The sequence below is a fragment of the Hypanus sabinus genome, chromosome 7 (genome assembly GCF_030144855.1).
Source record: "Hypanus sabinus isolate sHypSab1 chromosome 7, sHypSab1.hap1, whole genome shotgun sequence".
Lineage (NCBI taxonomy): Eukaryota > Metazoa > Chordata > Chondrichthyes > Myliobatiformes > Dasyatidae > Hypanus > Hypanus sabinus.
In genome coordinates, this window is record NC_082712.1 from 159,825,721 (window position 1) to 159,844,964 (window position 19,244).

Here is a 19,244-nt window from a genome sequence, read left to right on the forward strand (position 1 = left end):
ATCTTTCTTTTAACCAACAGTTTCTTCTGTCCTTTGGAACAGACCATAAGAGGAAAAACCCGTCTGAATGATTTGTGACCATGCAGGAAACAAAAATACTACATTCACGTTATGACTGACAGAATTGCTGTTTGTGTTCTTAAGGTCCCAGACAGAATACTGTACATGCAATGTGAAGGTTAATGTGGTTGGGCTTTCTGTTTTTCAAAAATTTCTTCAGTATTTGATGGAGTACATCAATTTACTGCACAATGAGACATTTTCAAAATATTTATGCTAGTTCCTTAGCCAAATCACCTTCCATTTTCTGTATTATTATAATAATAAAAACCTTTAAATCTTTTCCAATATTATAATTGGATTATTATTATTAAAAATCATGATTATTAAATCAATATTATTATAATTTCATATAACAGCAATTCTGATTATTATTTTGGCAAAAGGTTAATAAAGAAGGAATTAACATTTCCCATAAAGTATATGATCCAATATTGGAAGGATGGATTATTCAGCTTTACCTAACTTTATATGACCAAAAATGCATAAAATTTGCAATGGCGTACCAACAATACATCCACTTTAGTATAGTGATTATAGTTTGAACAAACCAGGGCCATATCTTAGACAGTCAATATAAAACTGATAATTTGGATTTTGATGATTGGCTGTATATAGATTACACTGTCTATTAGCTTTAACTAGCTTTGGTTTTGGCTGCCAGGTAATTAATTTTGCAGCAGCTCCTTCTCAGTACTCAAGTTCTGACTGTGTGTAAATTCACCTATTTCAACCACAGCCCTGGTGAAATAGTTGGACCAAACCAATGTTAAATAGAGAATCACAGTGTACCACACGCACACACAGCAGGTCCGGTGGCGGTAATGGTAAGGAATAAAGAGTCGACGTTTCAGGCTGAGACCCTTCATTAGGAGTGGAAAGAACGGGGGAAGAAGCCAGAAGGTAGTAGGAGGGGAAGAGGAACAAGCCAGAAGGTGATAGGTGAAGCCACGTGAAGGGGAAGGTTGGTGGTTGGGGGAGGGGGTGGTCAGAAGCTGGGAGTTAACTGATAATCAGTTATAGATAACTAATATACAATGTGTGTGTATGGTGCACTTATATTTTACCCACTACTTTCACTGAATGGAGTGCTTCAGAGGGTTCAGCTCTCATAATGTTACCTGCAGCACACATCCTTTTAATTACAACTATTCTCAAGGTATACTTCTGGCAATTTATTGCGAATGGTTTTTGAAACTGTCAACTTACTAGTTATTAAGAGGGAATTTCTTCATTTATTTGTAACCAGATTGCACAGCAATGTTAATGGATATGAAACAATCATCCATTTTATCCTTGCACTCAGAGTTACTCTGAAGCTGTACATGTCATAAAAATGCTTTTTATTTTGTGTGCAGTCATCAGCTGCCTCAGGAAATTTTGTTTCTCATAATCACAGTTGGAATTTTCCATGATTGCTGTCGAGAATTTCTGAACATCTGAAGTCTTTTTCAGACTCCACAATCTTTGAACAAGAGAACAGGTCGTTGAATGTGGAATAAACAGTAATTAATCACTGGGGAAGAATAAAAGCTTTAAATTCACTGAACATGTAACACGGAACCCTGTTATCATGTCAAGTTCACTGAACGTTTGGAACACAACTGAATTCTCACCATTGATCTGCACCGAGGACGATTAATTTTACTAGATGTTTCAAATATGGAGTCTCTGGATGTCTTGGATCAGCCCAAAGCTTTTATGCTTAATGTTAAACTGATAACAGATACAGATATAATGCAGGACACAATGAACAAGAAACATTCATTTATTAACAGGAACGTACAGCCAACATGATTCTCATCACTCTTTATCAAATATGTTTTATGGTGCTTGGAAATAATGTCCCACCTGTCTGAATCGAAAGGAAAATTAAAACAAAAGGATACTAATTTTTGTGTTTTGAAATGTACTCCTTATTTAGGCAAAGACGCTGGGAGGAATACTAGCACATCTGTTTTGTCTGGTTGCGAGAAAGTCATTTAATATTGATTGAGTTAGTCCATTTGATCATTTTCGTTGCTCTGTGAACTGAGAAGTACAACTGGGAAAGTGAGCAAGGGAACAGCAGATGGAACTTAACTTGGACTAGTGCAAAGGGATGTCTCTTTCGAAGTTGAACTAATGCAGTAAAAAGTAGGGCCCCTGAGGAGCATTGCTGAGCAGAGAAACTTTGGGCACAGATTCATCATTCGATGAAAATGGAACACTGTTCGACAGAATGGTGAGAAACATGTATGGAATTGAATACAACAGTTTGGATAAATGTAATAAAGCAATAAGTGATTGCACCATAAGAGATAAGAGCAGAATTAGGCCATTTGGCCCATCACACCTGCTCTGCCATTCTATCATGGCTGATCTATTATCCCTCTCAAATCAATTCTGCTGTCTTCTCCCCATAACTTTTGACACCATTACTGATCAAGAACAATCAACCTCTGCTTAAAATATGCCCAATGTCTTTGCTTCCACAGCCATCTCTGGCAATGAATTTCACAGATTAACTACCCTTGAGCTAAAGAAATTCCTCTTCATCTGTTCTAATCCGGCTGAATAAAATCCTTCTGTTCTGAAGCTGTTCTTGACTACCCCACTATAGGAAACATCCCTTCCACATCCACACTAACTAGATTTCCAATATTTGATAGGTTTCAATGGCATCCTCCCTCATTCTTCTAGACTCCAGTGGGTACAGGCCCAGAGCCTTCAAATGCTTCTCGTACGTTAATTCTTTCATTTCAAGGATCATTCTGGTGATTGTCTTCTGGACTTTCTTTTAGGGATCTTGATTGGTAGGTACAGTTCAGCATTTGTAAGTCATGGTATAAAACAGCACTAAAACGGGTCCCTTGACCCATCATGTCCATCTGACCATCAAATACCTATCAATACTAATTCCACTTGGACAAATAGCCATGAGAAAAAAGAAACAGTTAAAATGACTATTGATGTGAGCTACTGTTCTGATAAAGTGACTTTATGCTGCATCTAGATTGAGTAATGCTCTATATTTGTCAAGTGGTGCAGATATTGCCCAAGTGCTGAGAGAGAGACACTGAAGTGGGTCAACAGTTCACTGACTTTAATAAGACTTTTGCAGAGTCTGAGTGAAAAGAGAAACACTAACTGTGAGGCCAATAGGGCTATTAATTCAAACTAAAAGTTAATGCTAACACTGAAGCTGGAACCAATAACTAAATACTATATGAATACCACTCCATTATATCATCAGTCAAAATGGTAGTACTCTTTCCCACACAAGGAAGTGAGCATTGTAGGCAGTGAGCATAAATGTTGCTGTGATTTTGGTGAAGTCTTGACAAGACTGGAATGAGGGGAAAGGAGTTAAATACCATCCACAGTGAAGCAGTAATTAGCTGGAATGTGTGTTTTCACGAGAATGACTGCTGAACCTGTTCTACAGACTGTCTACACGGGAGAGTACACCCTGCAGCAGAGACCATGTCATGACAGTATTCTGTTTGCTATTCACTTTTGTTGTCCACATGAGACTAGTTATTGGAAGAAAACCAGAGGAAGGCTACAAAACGATTCATGAACTTACTGGACTGAATTATGAAGCAAGATTATCTTGCCTGAAACTTCATTGCTTGAAAACGAGGAAGATGAAGGGGAACTTCATAGAAATTAATGCTCTGAAAATCCTGGACATTATAAATTTTGATGTGTGCTCCCAGACAATTATAAAAGAAATTAACCACTGTAATTCAAAGCAAAATATTCTGAAGACATATCCAATGCTTCACAACGATGGGTGCATCTTCATGAAGTTAGAGCCTCAATGTATTCTTATCTTTAAACATAAAATAGTGATCCATCTTCTTGAATACGTACTATAAATATATTTTTACATTATTTCTTTTGCAGTTAGAAAGGGAATGTAATGCACTGTCTGCTTTACTTCAATTGTAAGTCATTTTAAAATGATTCTTGGGAGCCATGATATATGTGTGCATCACTCACAGTACAACTTTTTTCAATTGGCAAAAAATAAGTGCTGTTGAAACCAATATAACTTATTTATCACTTAATTAGAATTGGAATTTCACTGGGTCAAAATGCCTGTTCTTATGAGGACTGAATCCAGCAATGATAATGAGTTTAAAAAACAGGGCCTGTAGACCAACTGCGTGTGGAATAAAAATGGAAAAACCCTGGAAATTCTCTACATCTGAGGAGAGAGAAAAACAGGATTAATGATTGTGTTTGATGATATTGAAATAGGATAGTTAACAGATCCCTCTGTGTGATTGCCCCTACCAGTTTATGTAGCCTCATAACAAGTGTATTAAATCCACACATTCCTCCATGATGACTTCTTGTACACTCTCTGGCCTCTTTATTAGGTACACCCATACATCTGCTCATTAATGCATATAGAAAACCAGAAAATCATGGGGCAGCAACTCAATGCAGACATGGTCAAGAGTTGCAGCTGTTGTTCAGCCCAAACATCAGAATGGGGAAGAAAATGTGATCTAAATGACTTTGACCATGGAATGATTGTTGGTGTCGGGCAGGGTGGCTTAAGTATCTCAGAAACTGATGATCTCTTGGGATTTTCATGTGGAACAGTCTCTAGAGTTTACAGAGAATGGTGTGAAGAACATCTAGTAAGCAGCAGTTCTGTGGGTGAAAATGCTTCTTTAACAAGAAAAGTCAGAGGAGAATGGCCAGACTGGTTCACGCTGATGTAAAGGTGACTGTAATTCAAATGGCCTCGTGTTACAATAGTGATGTGCAAAAGAGCATCTCTGAACACACATCGCGTCAGTCATGGGAGTGGATGGGCTACAGCAGCAGAAGACCACAAATATACATTCAGTGGTACTTTTTTTTAAGTACAGGAGGTGGCTAATGAAGTGGCTTCTGAGTGTATATCCTAATTATGTTGTCTTCTCCTTACTTCCTACACTCTATCACAAGATAACATTCTTGGGAGTTACATTCAGCAGTGAGGTAAAAATCCAGCCCAGCCATCTCACTGAGATTGACTGTTACTTTCCGATATTACTGATTGTACCTCTGCAAGGAGTAACACATGTAACCAATTGCTCTAAATGTGCATCCTTAATGTTGGAAAGATGGGAATGTGTTTGTTTCTCTGGCAACAGGCTCATAGAAGAGAAAGCAAACACTTTCTTGCAGTAACACAGTAGCATTTTTTCCTTACCACATATCCTCCATTCTCTGTGTAATACCTTGGGTCGCCACAGTAGCATAGTGGGTAGCACGTTACAATTACAGCTCAGGGCATTGGAGTTTCAAGTACAATTCCGGTGCTACCTGTAAGGAATTAGCACTTTCTCCCTTTGAGTGAATTTCCTCCAGGTGCTTTGGTTTCCTCCCACTGTCCAAAGACAGTTAATCAGTTAGGGTAAATTGGTAACTTGTCCTATGATTGGTCTGGTGTTGAATAGGTGAGTGGCTGGGTAGTGCAGTAGGTCTGAGGGCCTTGTTCCACTCTGTATCTCTAGATAAAATAACAAATAAAACAGAAGGCAAGCCCAATATTCACTAACACTGGTAACCAAGCTGTATGAGTGGCTTATCATTGAAAATCACCTCAACTAACTAAGAAGGAAAAGAAAGGCAGGTCTTAAATTAATATTTCTGACACTTTACATTAGCAAGATAAAGATTGAAGTGTTAAGGTAGAAGCTATGATAGAAGAGAAAATTAGTGTATTAAGTGTGTTAGGTCTTTATCCTTTGGAGCGTAAAAAGTTGAGGGGGGACTTGATAGAGGTATTTAAAATTATGAGGGGGATAGATAGAGTTGACGTGGATAGGCTTTTTCCATTGAGAGTAAGGGAGATTCAAACAAGAGGACATGAGTTGAGAGTTAAGGGGCAAAAGTTTAGGGGTAACACGAGGGAGAACTTCTTTACTCAGAGAGTGGTAGCTGTGTGGAATGAGCTTCCAGTAGAAGTGGTAGAGGCAGTTTCGATTTTGTCATAAACAAAAAAAATGGATAGGCATATGGACAGGAAAGGAATGGAGGGTTATGGGCTGAGTGCAGGTAGGTGGGGCTAGGTGAGAGTAAGCATTTGGCACAGACTAGAAGGGCCAAGATGGCCTGTTTCGGTGCTGTAATTGTTATATGGTGAAGTGTACTTAAATTTGAACAATACTGAGATTGTGCTTTTAAATTAGTTGTTAATATACAGTAAATGTGGGGAGGTATTTAATTTAAAAAGCAGCTTTTGGCACAGTTAAATGTATTCATTGATATAATTGAAAATATTTTACAGATTGTGGAGTATGAAGCTTATAACATACTTGTATATAGTTAAATACCTTTGAGAATAAGGAAATCACATAATTAATTTTTAAATCATGTAATTACTTCAGTCCTTTAAATGATGTTGGCATCTTGACTAGATTGCTTAAAATTGAGTGAATTTAGTTTTCAGATATGGCCCAGAAGGAATGATAATGAAGGATCAATTTTATTTGCCATATATGTATTATAAATTTGCAGTGGTGTGCTGGCATGCAATAAAAAATCAATTAAAAAATTATCTAAAGTTAGTGGTTAAAGTATGGATACAGAAATAGTGTGCCTATATAAATGCATAAATACCAGCATATGCTTGAAAAGTTAATAACATTTTTCAAAGTAGTTAATAATGTTTATAATGCAGTGTTGTGACAAGCTAATAGAGGGGGTTGAGGGGCTAAAGAAAATAGTTGATCAGATTAACTATCTGGGGGAAGAAACCTTTAAAATGTGGAAAGTTTTTGTTGTCATAGCCTTAGTGTTTTTCAGAAAGAAGCTTTTGGAAAAGGCAGTTTGCCGGGTGGGTAGTGCCCAAAATTATTTTTCCCGGCCACTTGTTTTGTCTTCGACACATATGAGTTCTGCAGTGATGATAGACTGAAGCCAATGCGCACAGTTTGATTAAGTTTTTGTATATTGTGAGAGGATGCTGCACCATACCAGATGGAAGCTCTCTGTGATGGCACTGTAGAATTGCACCAGTATGTTCTGGGGATGGTGGCATTTTTTTAACCGCCGTAAGAAGTTCATCACCTGCTGAGCCTTTTTGTTAATAAAGGAGACATTAGATTAGATTAGATTCAACTTTATTGTCATTGTGCCGAGTACAAATTCAAATCTAACGAAATGCAGTTAGCATCTAACCAGAACTGCAACGAATATTGTTATTTACAAAATAACTGTGAATAAAAAGTAAGTGCTACAGCACACAAATATAAAAGTACTGAGACAGTACAATACGGGTGCAATACTGCTTAGCACTGTGATGTGAGGTTCAGCAGGGTCACAGCCTCAGGGAAGAAGCTCTTCCTGTGTCTGCTGGTGCGGGAGCGGAGTCTCCTATAGCGCCTACCGGATAGGAGGAGAGTAAAAAGTTCATGGTTAGGGTGAGATGCATCCTTGATAATGCTTTTCGCCCTGCCCAGGCAGCATTTATGGTAATGTTCTCAATGGTGGGCAATCGGGTGCTGATAATCTGCTGGGCAGTTTTCACCACCCGCTGGAGTGCTTTGCAGTCTGATAAGGGTCAATTGCCATACCACACTGAGATGCAGTTGGTGAGTATGCTCTCAATGGTACAGTGGTAAAAATCCGTCAGTATCCTGGGACAGAGGTATGCTTTCTTGATGCTCCACAGGAAATAAAGGCACTGTTGCACCTACTTGATCAGGATAGAAGAGTTCAACAACCAGGTGAAATCCTCGGAAATGTGGACACCAAGGTATTTGAGGCTTGATACACACTCCACCACAGTTCCATTGATGTAGATGGGGACGTGACTGTGACTCCTAGCATGCCTGAAGTCCACAATGATCTCCTTGGTCTTCTGGGTGTTAAAGGCCAGGTTGTTGTCGGCACACCACGCGGCCAGTTGCTGCACATCACTCCTGTCAGGCGTCTCATCATCCACTCTGATCAGGCCAACCACCGTGGTGTCATCTGCAAACTTGAGGCACGCCGGTGTTCATGGTGAGAATGGAGGAGGAGAAGTTGAATAACAACAGATTGGGGTCTGTTAGTCAGAAAGTCCAAGGTCCAGTTGCAGAGGGATGAGCCGATATCAAGCTGGCGAAGTTTGGCGATCAGCTTGGTGAGGAGGGTCACAGTATTGAATGCCGAACTAAAGTAAATGAACAGCATTCGGACATAAGAGTTGGGGCTGTCCAGGTGGGTCAGGGCAGGGTGAAGTGCCGTGGAGATGGCTTCCTCTGTTGACCTGTTGGTGCGATATATATGGTTCTCCCATGAGGTCCAGTAAAATAATGATGTCCAGGATGAATGTCGAAATGGTGCTAACTGCAGAGTTGTTGATGATGAGTGGGTGGAGAGGAGACCCATTTCTCCTGAAGTTAATATGAATATACAGGTGGCCTATGGAAGAGAAATGAGTTGCTTATAGCAACTTCAAAAGGTCTATGTTAAAATACAAAGGAGCAGAAATCCTCGATTTGTATCAGCTTGAGAAATGCTAATGACTGCAATGACTAATCATTGCAGCTCAGGCCACTATTACAATTTTGAACTCCTCCAAGTCTTTCTACTTCTTGCAGCTTTCTTGGAAACAGCAGAACTTTCTGTTCAGGCTAACTTCAAGCTTTCCTGGGAGAAGTTCAAAATATTTTTGTTAAAGCTCCTGTACTCAAGGTACAAATGACTGAAATAAAACGTTGTGCCAGAGACATCTTAAAAATTGATTGGATGAACACTAAGCAGGATCTACATTTAATAAAAGTGAAACAAGAATTTTGCTTGAAGGTACAGTGACAGAGTTTTATATCTTATACACAAGCATAAGGTGATAAGATCATTTCAATTCCATTAGTTATGGAAATGTACTTTGTCAAAATTCACATTTCTCTTTATTAACATGACTTCTCTTTATTAACATGACTAATTCTGTGTCAAAAGTGCTGGCTGTCAAGTTACCCAGAGGCGCTCACATCTACTGTGATAAAGTTGGTCATAGCTAGAATCAACTCCTGCTTAAGCAAGGACCTGGACACTTGCTGCAACTTGCCTATTGACACAATTGGTCTACAGTTTATGCAGTCTAACTGGGTCTTCACTTGGCCTTGGATCACCTGGACAATTACAATGCCTATGCCAGACTGTATTTATAGACACAGTTCAGTGTCCAACACAATTATTCTCTTAGTACTAATCAAAAAAACTCCCAAATCTGGGCTTCTGCTGCCCCCTCTGCAATCCTGCGACTTCCTCACCAGGACACCACAGTCAGTGCAGATCAGAAATAACATCTCCTCCTCACTGACAATCAACAATGGCACACCTCAAAGGTGCATGCTTAGCCCATTACTCTACCCTCTTCACACACCTGATTGTGTGGCTACGTACAGCGTAAATGCCATCTCTAAATTTTCCAACATCACAACTGTTATTGGCAGAATTTCAGGTAGTGATGAGGAGGCATATAGGAGCAAAATTGATCAGCTGGTTGAGTGGTGTCACAGCAACCACTTTGCATTCAATGTCAGTAAGACCAAGGAATTGATTGCAGACTTCAGGAAGAAGATGTTGAGGGAACACACACCAGTCTTCATCGAGGGATCGGACATGGATAGTGTGAGCAGTTTCAAGTTCCTGGGTCTGAGGATCTACCCTGGCCTAAATTATTGATACAATTACAAAGCAGGCATGACAATGGCTGTATTTCATTAGGAGTTTGAGGGGAATTAGCATGTCACCAAAAACACTCTCAAATTTCTACAAATGTACTGGGGAGAACATTTCATGGTTATATCCCTGTCTGGTATGGAGGGGCCACTATACAGGATTGAATAAAGCCGCAGAATGTTGTGAACTCCAGCTCCATCATAGGCACTGGTCTTCCAGCATCAAGAACTCCTTCAAAAGGTGATGTCTCAAAAAAGATGGCATCCATCATTAAAAACCCCTATCACCCAGGACATGCTATCTTCGCATTGCTACTATCACAGGAGTCTGAAGACACAATCAACATTTCAGCTGCTTCCCTTTCACTATCACATTTCTGAATGGACACTGAACACTACCTCAGAATATTTTTGCATTACTTAATTTAATTTTCTTTTTCTATACTTATTGTAATTTGTAGTTTTTATTAATGTGTCTGCTGCTGCAAAACAACAAATTTCATGATACATGCCAGTGATATTAAACCCAATTCTGATTTTGCTTTAGAAGTGATTTTTGCAGGAGAATGACAAACACTACATTGTACAGAGTGAGTTTCAATAAATTGAAGTGGATGACATTATTTGTTAAATAATCCTTTGTTTTCCCCTGTCAATGCATTTTCAACAGATCTGGGACAAATCCAAAAATGTAATCAACTAAAATTTAGTTCAACTAAATCAAAATTTCAACACCATTAGAGAGGAAAAAAATCAGTGACTTATTCTTGAAGTCATTTTAGAACATAGAACACCCTTTGGTGCATGATGTTGTGCCAATCTTTTAACCTACTCAAAGACCAATTTAACCCTTGCCTACCAAAAAGCCCTCCATTTTTGTGCCCAAGAGTCTCTTTTATTTCCCTAATGTACCTGTCTCTGTTACCACTGCTGGCAGTGCTTTCCACAAACTCTACGTTTAAAACCTACTTCTGAAACACCCTCCCCCATATTTTCTTCTGGTCACCTTAAAATTGTACATCCTGTATTAGCTATTGCCATTCTGGGTACAAAGAGCTGGTTTTCCACTCTGTCTATGCCTCCTATCATCTTCTCCAACTCCATCAAATTCCCTCTCATCCTGTTTCACTCAAAAGAGAACATCCTACCTTATTCACCCATTCTTCATAAAACATGCTCTCTAATGCAGAATGAATCTTGTTAAATCTCCCTGCTTCCTTTCCAAGTCTTCTACAGGTTTCCTACAATGAGGTGACCAGAACTGAACACAATACTCCAAGTATATTTGAACTAGAATTCATAGAGCCACAATATTATCTTGAAGCTCCCTGAAACTTGAAACTTTCCTTGAAACTGAATTCCCTGATTAATGAAGGCCAAGACACCATATGTCTTCGTAACTGTCCCACCAACCCCCTGAAGTTGCCATGCAAGTTGATGGATGTGGTTACCAAGTTCCCTTCCACTTCCTCATCCAAGCCAATTTAAAAAACAAACAAATCACAACAAGTATGGGTCCCAGATTGGATCCTTATTGAACACTACTAATTTTGGATTTCCAGACAGAATACGCTTCATCTAGAACCACTTCTGTGGGCAAGTCAATTCTGAATCCGTGAAGCCACGTTTTCCTGGATCCCTTGTCTCCTGACTTTCTGAAGGAGCCTATCATAGGGAACCTTGTCAAATGCTTTACTAAAATCTATGTACACTGTATCCACTGTTCTACTTTTATCGGTATGCTTTATCATATCCTTAAAAGTGTAATGAACTTCATGAGTTGCCCCTCACAAAGCTATGCTGACTATCTCTAATCAGACTGTTTTTCCCAATGCTCGTAAATCCTGTCTCTAATAACCCTCTACAATAATTTTCCCACCAATGACAAGATTCAATGGTCTATAATTCCCAGGATTATCCCCATTACATTTCTTGAACAAAGGAATACCATTTGTTACTCTCCAATCCTCTGATATTACTCCTGTGGCCAGTGAGGAGACAAAGATCATTGCAATCTCTTCCCTCACTTCCTATAGTATATAGTATTATATCCCATCCAGCCCTGGGGACATTTTATCCCAATGCATTTCAAAAATTCCAGCATGTTCTCTTTCTTAAAGTCGGCAAGTTCCAGCATATTGGCCCATTCAGCACTGTTCTCACCTTCATCAAGTTCTCTCTGGTGAACATAAAGCAGTGTTCATTAAGGTCCTCCCCTACCTCTTCTGACTCCAGGGACATTTCTTCTTTTATCCTTGATGGGTCTTAACATCACTCAAGTCATCCTGCATCTATGTGCACAATGACTTTGGGTTTTCCTTAATCCTACTCACCAAGGCTTTCTCATTTTCCTTCTAGCTCTCCCCAGTCCACTCTTAAGCTCTTTCCTGGCCACTTTATAACTCGCCAGAGCGCTGTGGTGATCTTGCTTCCTAAACATAAGTCTGCCTTTTCTCTTCCTCTTGCCCAGTTATTCACTACACTTTTCAACCATGGTTACTTCAACCTACCATCATTTCCCTGTCCAAATTCTTCCTGGACATACCTAACAATTTCTATTCCTTCTAAACCACATGCACTAAAAGTGATGTTGAAGTTTCTGGTGACAACAATCCTTTATTTTCTCACCTTTCCAAAATCTGCCTCTCGATCTCTTCCTCAGTGACTCTGTTGTTATCGGTGTATGTGTGTGGGTGGGGCGGGGGGTGGGGGGGATGGATGGTGTCTGCAGAAAAGTCCCAATAGTATGATTGCTCCCTTCCTGTTTCTGACTTCTACTGAAATTGACTCAGTGAATGATACCTCCAAAATGTTCTCCCTTTCTGCAGCTGTGATACTATCCCTGATTAGCAATGCCACTGCCCACCTCTTTTACCTCCCTTCCCTGATCTCAACCCCAAATATTACCAAATAGTGCATGCACTACATCATAAATAAGTTCAATGACAATAATGAATATATTTAACTGTGCCAAACATTGTTTTATAAATTGTACACCATTCCTCATTAATATTAACACCTACATGAAAGAGCAAATTCCTGCATTATTTACATTTGGCTCAGGCATGGCAGTGACTGCATTTCAAAAGTAAATTGTTGGCCGCAGAACATTTTGTGATGCTTCTCTATCTGAGGTAATCCTCTGAGATGGACTCCTTTGAGATTTACATCCACTTCAGTTTTCAGATGATTCAGAAGACAAAAGTGGGAAATTTTTCCACAGATGAGGGGTTTAGCAGATGATGTGGGTAGTTTGTTAGATAGTCCTTTTCTTCTACAAAATATAAAGGGCCTCAGAGTGCTCCCAATCTATGACCTCAAATTTCACATTGTAATCCCCAAAGGGTCCTCTCCATTTTGAGTTTTAATAGGCCAGAGATTCCCAAGCAATGGGAGGAATGTTGCATTTCTTCATGGAAGCTTTCAACATATCATTGAATGTTCTCCTCCCTCTGTAAAATGCATTTTGAGAAAAGCATAAATGCATGTTTTGTTGTCTGAGTTACTTCTTCACGTTATTCAAAGTACAACATAGAACGATACAATACAGGCATCCTCCGGGTTACGAACATCCGGCTTACAGACAACTCGTACTTATGAATGGACTGCCATAAAGCCTATAGTATTAAAAATTCATCATTTTAAATTGGATCACATAGTCGTTAACACTGTGTTGAGTGTATAACTTTTATTTTGCTTAAATTATTCTCAGCAAGATTCACCCTGATCCCCCTTTTCCAGTCAGCACCATTCCATTTAACCTGTGTTAGTGCGGGTGGACTTTAGGACCCGGGGCAGCTTAGGAAGAGAAAAACGATCATGATTGAAAATAAAGTGGAAATAATAAAGTGATCAGGAAGAGGTGAAACACCACCGGTCCTTGGAAAAGCATTAGGTTACAGCCCTGCCCCAACGAAAGCTGTGATTATTACTAAGCAACACAGGGGTTTAATTATTGAAATGGAAAGGCTATTGATAATTTTGTTAGATGAGAAAAATCAGCGCAATTTGCCTATTAGCCTTACTTTAGTGCAAGAAAATGCTGGAAGCCTTTTCAATGATTTAAAAGCTGCACGTGCAGCAAGTGAAGGTGATTGTGAAGAAGAATTTGTTGCGAGTAGGGGTTGGTTCAATCTTTTCAAAGTGAGGGCAAATTTACAGAATATTAAAGTGCAAGGTGAAGCAGTGAGTGCTGATGTAAGTGCTGTGAGTGACTTTCCTGAAATGTTGCAAAACATTATTGAGGATGGAAGTTATTTGCCAGATCAAATATTCAATGTAGATGAGACTGGCTTATGCCTGAAAGGACATACATTTCACGAGAGGAAAAAAGAGCACCAGGGCATAAGGCATCAAAGGATAGGCTAACTTGTTCCAACTTAGGTCCAATTCCGACTTAAAGGCAGACTTAGGAACGGATCTCATTCATAACCTGGGGACTGCATGTATAGGAACTGCCCAATCAGCTCACAATGATTGTGATGGTGCCAATTTAAACTACATATATTTCAGTATATTGTTAATATCCCTGTTTCCTGCCTGCCTGTTCATATGTCTGTCTGAATGGCTCTTAAACATTGCCATTGATTCTGCTTCTACATTCATCCCAGCAGTGCGTTCTAGGCACCTATCACTTTCTATGCAAAAATGCCTGCCACATATACAGTATATCCTTTATACTTTTCCCCTCTCTCCTTGGACCATAACTGGAACTAGGCCAATCGGCGTTTTGTGCCTTTTCCACCATTCTATTATAGCTGATTTGTTATTCCTCTCAACCACATTCTCTTACCTTTTCCCCATAATCTTTGACTCACTAAACAAAAACCTATCAACCTCACCCTAAAATATACCCAATGACTTGGCCTCCATAGCCGTCTATGGCAATGAATTCCATAGATTCACTACACTTAGGATGAAGAGGAAGTTCCATATTTTTGTTTTAATGGGATATCCTTGTATTCTGAGGCTGTGTCCTCTAGTATTTGACTTTCCCTGGAAATGACACCATCTACTCCATTTATGCTATCATAGTCCTTTGCGTCTTAATCAGGTTGCCCCTCAGCCTCAGATACTCTAGGGAAAACAATCCAAATTTACCTAACCTCTATTATGGCTGATATGCTCTAATCCAGGTAACAACCTCTAAGAAACATAGAAACGTAGAAAATAGGTGCAGGAGTAGGCCATTCGGCCCTTCGAACCTGTACCGTCAATCAGTATGATCATGGCTGATCATCCAACTCAGAACCCTGTACCTGCTTTCTCTCCATACCCCTGATCCCTTTAGCCACAAGGACCATATCCAACTTCCTCTTCTGTACCTTCTCCATAGACTTCACATCCTTCCTGTAACGCATGCATTACATTGAATGTAATCTAACCAGACTCTTATACAGCTGCATTTACTCTCAATTATTATAGAACAGCATGCCCTAATCTTCCTGTAGACTGATATTTGAAGTCTCCCACCATTTACTATGGTGCTCAGCAATGACTTCTTCAAGCTCATCTATGGAACCAGCTTAATTTCTACCTTTAACACCTCTCTTTTGCCTTCTCAAGGTGGATAGTGTTCTGTCGAAGACCCTGACCTAGAGCTACGCTCAATATTTGGTTCTTTGTAGTGATGGGATTCCCTCCCAAGGTACACCAACTGGCCGTTTTTTAATACCCCAAGGACACGGCCTAGAAGACGAGCACACCTTTGGGGTTCTAAGGATTTGCGGCCCTGGGGACGAGCAGATTCTATGCTGTCTCTGCTGACTGAAGTATGATAGAAGAAAGCAGAACATTAGGAACAGCAGGTCAGCTGTCAGGGGCTCTGTACTCAAATTGTGCTCTTTCTCACTCTCTTATTGATGGGCTAGAATTTGTTGCTGATTCTTCAGTTGGAGAACTTAAGTCGGGTGGGGGGTAGGGAAGCGACACAGCGGACTTTAACACTGTAAATGAGTGAGATCTTTGTCATTGCTGGTCTCCTCTCTCGCTGTGAAAGGGTGACTCCTCTCTGTCCCTTTATTAGTTAGAGAGAGAGAGCATGCAGTATGCCGAATTACCAGGTGAATGATTAGTTCTTGTTGCACTAAGGATGATGGTCTTTCTTGGGGGATTTTTTATTGTTGCTTGGTGGGTAAAGGGTGCTGATATTCTATTCTGCTGAAGCAAGTAGAGGAGGGAGAGGGCTGTTGCTGCCGCTGCTCGTGCATGGGGGGGATATAATGGGGCTTTGGGTTCTAATGTTTTTACTGTCACTCATTCTTTGGGCACTCTTCTGCTTTCGTGGATGTTGGCAAAGAACAAGAATTTTAGCTTGTATATTGTTTACATTCTTTGATATTAATTGGAACTATTGAACTATTTAATTATTATTCTTCCTGTTGAAGTGAATAACTTTACATTTTGCTCCAAAACTTTACATTATTCTCTTTGCTATCTGCTTAAATCCCTTTGCAGATCCTTGGAACTGTTTACAAAGTCACTGATCCACATACCTTTGTGGTATAATCTTATTATAAAATGGATAAACGTCCAGTATTTGTGCCACCCAATTAGTTACTGCTTACCAACCTTGAAAAGAAATTACTTTAATTCACTTAATTTATTTTTCTCTTCATATGTGCCCTTAGATTAAGCAACACCATTTCAATGATTTTGAAAATACAGATAAACCATTGCCTTTGATTTACCTGGCCTTCTAAACACATGTTCAGTAAAAATCAATAGATTTATCAAATGCAATTTCCTTTTTGTAAAAGATTGTTACCTGCTAATTGCATTATCGTTTTCTAAATGTCTTGTTAGTATAATTACCTATCCTAATTGTTTCCAGCATTTGCTTGCAATTGATGTCAGACTATCTGTATTTTCCTATTGGACATTTCCATTCTTTGAATAATAATGTTCTATAAGACACCTAATATTTTAAACAAATCTGTTCTCCTAATGACATAAGAAAGGGAGACAGAACAATGAAAGTGGTGTCAAGCCTGACACAGTTATATCAGGGACTTATGTTTTGCAGACAATATGTCAGTCTCCTCATCAAAATTCCTTGTCTTTATCCCATTGGCAAGGCAACCTTACCCCTGCGGATTATAGAAATGAGGATGATAAAACAGTGACTGGGAGGTGGACGTGAGGTTACAACAGGAAATAGAAAAGACAAGACAAAAGGGCAATGGGAGTCATGGGAGATTTTAACATACAGGTCAATTGGGAAAATCAGATTGGGGGTTATGGGTCTCAAGAGATTAAACTTGTTGAATGCCTAAGAGACAGCTTTTTAGAGCAGTTTGTCATTGAGCCTACAAGGGGATCAGCTACACTGGTTTGGATATTATGTAATGGACTGGAGGTGATGAGGGAGCTTAAGGTAAAAGAACCCTTAGGAACCAGTGATCACTATATGATTGAGTTCAACTTGAAATTTGTTAGGGAGAAAGTAAAATCTGTTGTTGCAGTATTTGAGTGCAGTAAAGGAAATTACAGTGGTATGAAAGAGTAGTTGGCCAAAGTAAATTGGAAGGAGCTGCTGACAGGGATGTCAGCAGAGCAGCAGTGGCGTGTGTTTCTTGGAAAAATGAGGAAGGTTCAGGACATGTGTATTCCAAAAATGAAGGAATACTCAAATGGTAGAATAGTACAACCATAGCTGACAAGGAAAGTCAAAGCTATTGTGAAAGCAAAAGAAAGGACATAACAACAAAGCAAAAATTAATGGGAAGATAAAAAATGGGAAGTTTTAAAAAACCTACAGACAGCAACTAAAAAAATCATTAGAAGGGAAAAGATGAAATATGAAAGCAACCTAGCAAATAATATCAAAGTCGATAGTTTAAGTTTTTTCAAGTATGTTAAAAATAAAAGAGAAATGAAAGTGAATACAGGACCGCTAGAAAATGAGGCAGGAGAAATAATAATGGGGGACAAGGAGATGGCTGATGAACTAATTGAGTATGTTGTATCAGTCTTCACTGTGGAGAACACAAGCAGTATACCTGATGTTGTAATGTGTGAAGGAAGAGAAGTGGATGCAGTTACTATTACAAAAGAGAAGGTGCACTAAAAGCTGAAAGACCTAAAGATACATAAGTCACCCAGAGCAGGTGAACTGCATTCTCGGGCTTTGAAAGAGGTAGCATTAGAGATTGTGGTGGCATTTAAAATGATCTTTCAGAAATCATTGGACTCTGGCATGGTATCAGAAGACTGGAAAATTGAAAATGTCCCACCACTCTTTAAGAAAGGAGGAAGGCAGCAGAAAGGAAATTATAGACCAGTTAGTTTGACCTCAGTGGTTGGGAAAATGTTAGAGTCCATTGTTAAGGATGAGGTGATAGAGTACTTGATGACACAGGACAATATAGTACAAAGTCAGCATGGTTTCCTTCAGGGAAATTCCTGCCTGACGAACCTGTTGGAATTCTTTGAAGAGATTACAGGTAGGATAGATAGATGCAGTGGATGTTGCATATTTGGACATACAGAAGTCCTTTGACAAGGTGCCATACATGAGGCTGCTTATCAACTTAAAAGCCCATAGTATTATAGGAAAATTACTGACATGGTTAGAGCATTGGATGATTTGTAGAAGGCAGTGAGTGGGAATAAAAGGATCCTTTTCTCACTTGTTGCCAATGACTAGTGGTGTTCCACATGGGTCGATGTTGGGACCACTTCTTTTTGTGCTTATATATAAATGACTTAGATGATGGAATAGATGGCTTTGTTGCCAAGTTTGCAGATGATATGAAGATTGGAGGAGGGGCAGGTAGTGTTGAAGAAACAGGTAGGATACAGAAGGACTTAGATTAGGAGAATGGGCAAGAAAGTGGCAAATGAAATACAATATTGGAAAATGCATGGTCATACACTTTGGTAGCAGAAATAAATGTGCACACTATTTTCTAAACGAGGAGAAAATCCAGGACTCTGAGATACAGAGGGCCTTGGGAGTCCTTGTGCAGAACACCTTGGAGGTTAACTTGCAGGTTGAGTCAGCAGTAAGGAAGGCATATGTCATGTTAGCTTTCATTTGAAGAGGTCTAGAATATAAGAGCAAGGATGTGTTGCATTGAATTTATAAGGCACTGGTGAGGCCTCACCTTGAGTGTTGTGAACAGTTTTGGGCCCCTCATCTTAGAAAAGATGTGCCGGCATTGGAGAGGGTCCAGAGGAGGTTCACAAGGATGATTCCAGGAATGAAAGGGTTATCATATGAGGAACATTTGATGGCTCTGGGCCTGTACTCAGTGGAATTAGAAGGATGGGGGAGGGGGGGAGGGAATCTTATTGAAATCTTTTGAATGTTGAAAGGCCTAGACAGAATAGATGTGGAAAGGATGTTTCCCATGGTGGGAGAGTCTAGGTCAAGGGGGCACAACCTCAGGATAGAGGGACACCCTTACAAAACAGAAATGCGGAGAAATTCCTTCAGCCAAAGGGTGGTGAGTTAATGGAATTTGTTGCCACATGCAGCTATGAAGGCCAGGTCGTCGAAAGTATATAAGGTAGAGATTGATA